The 6,704-nt window shown below is 42.8% G+C and overlaps 1 long non-coding RNA gene across 1 annotated transcript; it reads right to left on the bottom strand.

The window, feature by feature from the left end:
• Positions 1–2,443: 2,443 nt before the first annotated feature.
• On the bottom strand, positions 2,444–5,500 carry LOC132447025 (uncharacterized). Its single transcript, XR_009523007.1, has 3 exons — positions 5,146–5,500; positions 3,600–3,896; positions 2,444–3,269 (listed from the first exon to the last, which is right to left on the bottom strand). It is a non-coding gene; the product is annotated as an uncharacterized LOC132447025 (long non-coding RNA).
• Between the last annotated feature and the right edge of the window lie 1,204 nt (positions 5,501–6,704).

Raw genomic sequence — 6,704 nt, 5'->3', positions numbered from 1 at the left:
CACTAACAAGGTAGTGTTAGTGGCTTATTCAGAAAGCCCCTAACAGGTAACTGTTAGGGGCAGATCCCAGTTAGAGAAGTTCTTCTTATGGGAGTTCTTCTCTCCAAGAATGGACAGAAGCCAATGGCTAGCTATTGACTCAATGAACACATCCACCCTGCTATAACCACCGCCAGCTTTCGACCCCTTTGACCTTCCCCCCGCTCCAGTTCTTCAGATGCCTCGCTTCAGTCATCATCTTCGGCCAATCGGACATTGGTATTCAGACAAGCCGAGATGGCACATTGATTTTCAAACAAACCGACGCTGTCTGCTGGTGCGTTTACCCTTCCAACTTTGTGATGCTATCTCTGAGCGGGCGGATGTTTGTGTCAGGCGGGAAAAAGAGCAGGATCTGGAGGAAACAGTCGAGCAGTGGGGATCGGGACATGTGTCTGAGTAGGTTTCTCTCGATTTAACTATACTCTCCTAAAGCTGCTGATTCGTTTTAAACCGTACACATGGTGACCTGGCCGATTGCCAGCGGAATCCTATCAACGTATGAATATTAATTGAAAGTGATGAGAAGGTGTTTCATTGTGTTATATCTATGTGTAGAGTGTTAAGGAATTCAGACTATCTGTGTACACATATTCCATATCGTTAGCCTCATAGCATAGAGTCGTATTATGGCCAAATTCTGGTATTTAACTTAACTCTCTCCTAACGCTGCTGATTCACTGTGCCTTGTTTGCTATATCCTAAGCCAATCAGAGTGCTTTTTACATTCTATAATCACTATCCGCCCAAGTAATCTATTTGACTTGGGCATGTTTGACGCTAAATAGTAAATAGGACTTATGCAATTATGCTATCAGGATGTCGAAATGCACCCTTTAAGCTAAGGCGGCAGGGTATCGCTTTATTAATCTTTCATAAACATCCGGTACCTTGGGTGTCTGTCACTGCCACCTGCAGTGTGCGCGATATTCACGATGGTCTGTAAACCAGGACGCTGCTAGCAAAACACCCCCACACAACACACACACAGACAGACACACACAATACACCTACCTTCCCTCCAATTTAGCTCTTGCTGGGCCCTGCCCCACCATATTGGCATTTCTGAGGTGCTTCTGCGGTAATTGTCAGTCGTACTGTGGTCCCTCATTTGTTTCCCTGACATTTGCCTTTGGTTGATTGTGTATTTAACGGGAGAAAGAAAGCACAATTAATTGGAGAGGGGCCTAATCTGTCTGCTTGAAATGTCAGCCCATACCGCCATGGCAGCCACACGTTGTCGCCGAAAAAATAAGGGACCAAAAAAAGGCCAGAGAGAGAGAGAGAGAGAGAGAGAGAGAGAGAGAGAGAGAGAGAGAGAGAGAGAGAGAGAGAGAGAGAGAGAGAGAGAGAGAGAGAGAGAGAGAGAGAGAGAGAGAGAGAGAGAGAGAGAGAGAGAGAGAGAGAGAACCTGTCAGAGCGCACTTATCTGTCTCTTGGTTTATGCAGCTGCTTACAACATAATTTCTGCATAGTTTTAGAGAGTTAGAAGTGTTGATATTCCAAACCAAATGACTTGGTCATCTTGAATGTGCTAGACACAATTCCTATGACCACACACACACACACACACTCACCAAATCCAATTATTCCTTTGAACCAATGAAAGGGACCTAGATTATAATGATAGATGGTCATGAAAAGGGAAACAATCCAGTAGGGTTGTCAAATTAAAGCGAACTACAAAGTCAGTTTGTAAGGGAGATACAGTAACAGAAGCACGTTCCCCGATAGTGTGCACAAATGGCCAATTTGAGCATCTCCCATTATCCTAGGCAGCCTGTGGTATGAGTCGGGAGGAGATCTGAGGACCTAAAGGAGCCCATAGCAGCCAAAGGGAGAAGACTTAAACATGAAGCAAGAGGGAAAGAAGTTGTCACAAGAGCAAGAAAATAGTAAAACTTCAGCCCTCATTTCGGCCGCATCTGTTTGCCACAAAAATCACGGCCTGCTTTTCTGTAGCTCCACAATTCTTCTTCAGAATCGAATTCCTTGAGAATCAGATTGAGCAACAGCACAGGGGCAGTATAAAGTAGGGTCGCCAAATTAACAACAAACGTGACAGATGTTTGCAGCAGGGAAACGTTTCTGTAATGATCAAGCGAATATTTGGTTGTATTTTCTTCCAACCTATTTGTATTCTCTTCAACATGGTGTGGAAGCCCCCCCTGTCGCACGCACACACACACACACACACACACACACACACACACACACACACACACACACACACACACACACAGGTGAGATAAGCCCTAGTTTAACAACACCCGCTTTCATACTAATTTAGTCATGTTGAGGTACAATTCTGAGCCAAACTAGTTATAAAATGTCCATCTCAATTGGCTCAAAAATTTTAAATGTCAAAATTAATAAGATTAAGTAATAAACCATAAATATCAGGTGCTTTAATCAACCTTTATTGTACCGTTCATTTGTTATCTTTTAACTACATGCAATTAATTACATGATCAACCTTGCATTAATTACATCTTAATTATTACAGGGAAGCAGACCTGGGCGCCAGTCAGGGGGCGACGCAATACGGAGAGGGGGTGTTGCCAAACACCCAATACCTACAGTTGCACGCCGACAAAATATCTATCATAACCAACGCACGCACACAGTGGGCCGCCAATACGCACAACAATCGACAAAACCCAATGCTATATGAACCTCAATGATATGATCATAGTTGCAGAACATTGCCACAAAACCAAGGTTCTGCAATGGCAATAGTAAAGATATTGCCTTCTTCGCCAGCACAACAGTAAAGAAGTATATATCCCTTATGTTGAATCAGTACTAGATCCATTTGAAATCACTTTGTTATCCATTTTCGTATATCCATTTTAAAATGAGACAGCTAGACTAGTGCTTCTGCTTGGTCCCAATGACAGTATGATTGCGACAGCGTTAATTCCACCACACAGAAAACACCTTTTTGAACTTCTAGCAACCCAAACAACAAATTAATTTGATTTGCAATTGTAGACTAAACTGTTACTTAGGAACTTACTAGTTGTGTAAAAATAAATTATTTTAAACATAACATCTATTCATTTTCACTAAGGGGGCGGGATGGTCGTCTTGTCGTCACGCCCCCCCCTGTGGCACCGAGCCTGCAAGGAAGTTACATAATATGTGGGAAATCTTGTTGATCCAACCGAGAATAAATTCCTCTCACTTCCTGCTCAAAACATCCGCGCCATTGCATCCAAGATTCGATTCTGAAAGATAACAAATAGAAACAATTTAGAAAAATGAAGGACATATCATTGTTAGAATAGAGTATAAGTAAAGAAACAATTCAGAGGATTTTTAAACTCTTGAAATAGAATGCAAGGACATAATTGTGGGACCTCAATTCATTACATACCCGATACTAAAGATTACACAAACATCACTCATGCATAAAATATAATCGGGAAAGGTTCAAGATTTCTAGTTTGATTAACAAAAACATTGGCACAAATGTAACAGTGAGAGTGTGGAGTGAATCCTCAAAAGATCATTGACTTAGAGAAGGACAGGGTTGAGGCTGGGAGGACATGACTCACATATAAAAATCCGGAGGCACATTCCACACATGGCCACCACGCTGGAGATCTGGAGGCACCGTCCACACTCGCCGCTCATCAGGCAGTCCCGGGTCTTTAGGCAACACGTGGGGCAGCTGCTGCCCTTGGGCTTCGGTGCTGTGTCCGTCTTAATCGTGTCCTCGTAGCTCGGGGGTTGAGTTTGCCTCGGGGCCAGGTCACCATCGTCCCACATTTCACCTTCACCCTTGCCCATTGTTTTTGATTTGTTATTTCGCTGTGGACTGTGACGTCTCTGATGTCTGGGATATTAAATTACTAAAAGAAAAAGGAGGAAGGGAAGGGTCATGAAGGAGTTGACATTATAGAGCTTGGTCCTCAGAATGCATCATGGGAGTTTTTGTTGGCGATATTCCACTATTCCGAGAGGACTCAAGAGAGTTTAAATCAAATAATCGCCCTAAATGCCTAAAATCGTGTCCCCTTTCTGTACCGCACCGGCACAAAGCTGTGTATGAGGAGACAGAAAGGGGGTGTCTTGGTTCAAGCTGGTCCAGGCCTGCCTGTCTGTCTGTCTTCATTACGTATGTAATTAAACCAGCGGCATCTCACTGTGCCTGTAACACAGCGGTCGAACGGCATTCCTGGTTGAATGTAACCTGTGCTAACTAACGCTAATAGCATGTTGTTGTTGGAGGGCAAGAAACGGCTATAACTCTATGTGGTTGTTGCTACTTCAAACAATCCATGAGGGACTTCATAGAGATCCAATTATTGACATGACATTTGGGTTTACATTTTAGTTTGAGGACCACTTTCTAAATAACATTTTTTAACATTATCACCAGCCAGACATTCAGTGTATGGTCGAAGACAAATTAATAACAGACGCCCATTTAGCATGGTAGATTAAGCCTAAATGAATCATTCAGAGATATTTACAATTCAAATGTAAAATCTGAAAACACAATCAAATATGATCACTTCTTCTATCATTCACACAATTAGTGGAGTCTAATTTATTTAGCAGATGAACAAAACTCACTTTAATATATTTATGTGTTTTTTTCTTCCCCTGATTTGGGTCCCTGTTCAAACTGTCAGATAGGATTGTTTCCCATGGATATTATCACACATAAAATCATATTACTGATGGTTAAATAGCGACTTATCTTTGCCATCCGCATGTACACACACAACTAACACACACACACACACACACACACACACACACAACTAACACACACACACACACACACACACACACACACACACACACACACACACACACACACACACACACACACACACACACACACACACACACACACAGACACGCACACAGACACGCACGCGTGCAGGCCTTCATTAGCAATGACAAAGTGTGTTAGACAGTTGCCATATGGCGTCTAGGTTGGCATTTCGAGTCCACGTTTCTTTGACAAAATCCTTTCAACATTCAATGAGCGTAGTCCAGTGATGGCGAAAAACAAATAAGCCATTAACAATAGAGGAGATTATAATAATAATGGTAATCAAATAGGAGACGAAATTCTAAAAGCCTTACCGTGGTTTAGTCCTGTGGTCGCCTTCAGGTCTGAATGTAAAAACAAAGCATAAACACCAAAGGAATGACGTATGGCTAGGTTTCTGTGTGTCAAGTAACATGAGCAGTAACCTGAGTCACAGGGTGAAACAGGTTTAACCACTCTTGGCCCCTCCGTGGTCGTCCTATCATGCGACTGAATTGGGAAGCTTTGCTGAATCACATCCCATTGTTTTTAAGTCCCAATGTGTTCTATCTCAACTAGCTTTGTAGATTCTCATTTCCGTCGATTTTGATGGATAGGGATTTCATACATATTTTCATTCGCATCACATCTTATAACTTATAGCTTTTACAAATAGAAAGTGCTTGCAAGCCCATACCTGTCTCTTTGTTCAGGAGAATCTTCACGTGGACAGTTTGGACACTCCCAGAACCCCTCCCACTCCGACAGCCAGCCAGCTGAGCCTCCCTACACTAGAACGCAATGACCAAGCAAAACCCTGTAAAAACCATTACAGTATGTTGCTGGATATAAATAGAAACTTACTGTTTTATTACTAATTACAGCTCCTTGTTGTATTAATATGTATAGCATTTTATTATGTTTTTTACAATAATAATATTTTATTATATATTTAAAAAAACAAAACATTTTAAAATGCATTTTGATGTTATCTTATTTAAAGAATTGATTTGTTTATCTATTTCAGAGCAAGTGATGCGTTGTTATTGAATGGTAAATGGACTGCACTTTACAATATTGTTTAACATTGACCCCTTCATGCACGCATTCTGGTAATATTGAACCTCTCCCTCTCCCAGTGCACCATTCCCTTATGCTTTAAACAGTTAATTATAATCCCTGTCCCCAAGAAACCCCTGCCCAGCTGTTTAAATGATTAACGCCCCAGAGCCCCGACCTCTGTGGTGATGAAGTGTTTTGAGAGACTAATCAAAACCTTCATCACCTCCTCCTTACTTGTCACCCTGGACCCCTTACAATTTGCCTACCGCCCAAATAGATCTACAGATGACACCCACATACTCCACACTACCCTCTCCCACTTATACACCAGGAAAGTGGCCTACGTCAGACTGCTTTTTATTGATTATAGCTCAGCATTTAATACGATAGCCCCCTCCAAGCTGGTCACTAAAATGAGAGATCTGCATCCCACCCTTTGCAGGTGGGTCCTTCATTTCCGGACCGATAGATCGCAGGTGGTTAGAGTGGGCAATCACATGTCATCCCCCCTCACCCTCAACACCGGTGCCCCCCAGGGCTGCGTGCTGAGCCCTCTGCTGTATTCCCTTTACGCCTACGACTGCGTTGCCACCTTAGACTCCAACATCATGGTCAAGTTCGCTGATGACACAGCTGTGGTGGGCCTCATCTCCAACAATGATGAGACTGCCTACCGCTCTGAGATCAAACATCTAGTGGACTGGTGTGAGGAGGATAAGCTCAAGCTGAACGTCGACAAGACCAAGGAGATTATGGTGGACTTCAGCAGGAAACAGCAGAGGAGCTTCCAATCGCACAGCATAAACGGAGCCCTGGTGCAGAGGGTGGACAG

The sequence above is a fragment of the Gadus macrocephalus genome, chromosome 18, assembly GCF_031168955.1.
Source record: "Gadus macrocephalus chromosome 18, ASM3116895v1".
Taxonomy (NCBI): domain Eukaryota; kingdom Metazoa; phylum Chordata; class Actinopteri; order Gadiformes; family Gadidae; genus Gadus; species Gadus macrocephalus.
This window is presented reverse-complemented; position numbering and strand designations above follow the sequence as displayed.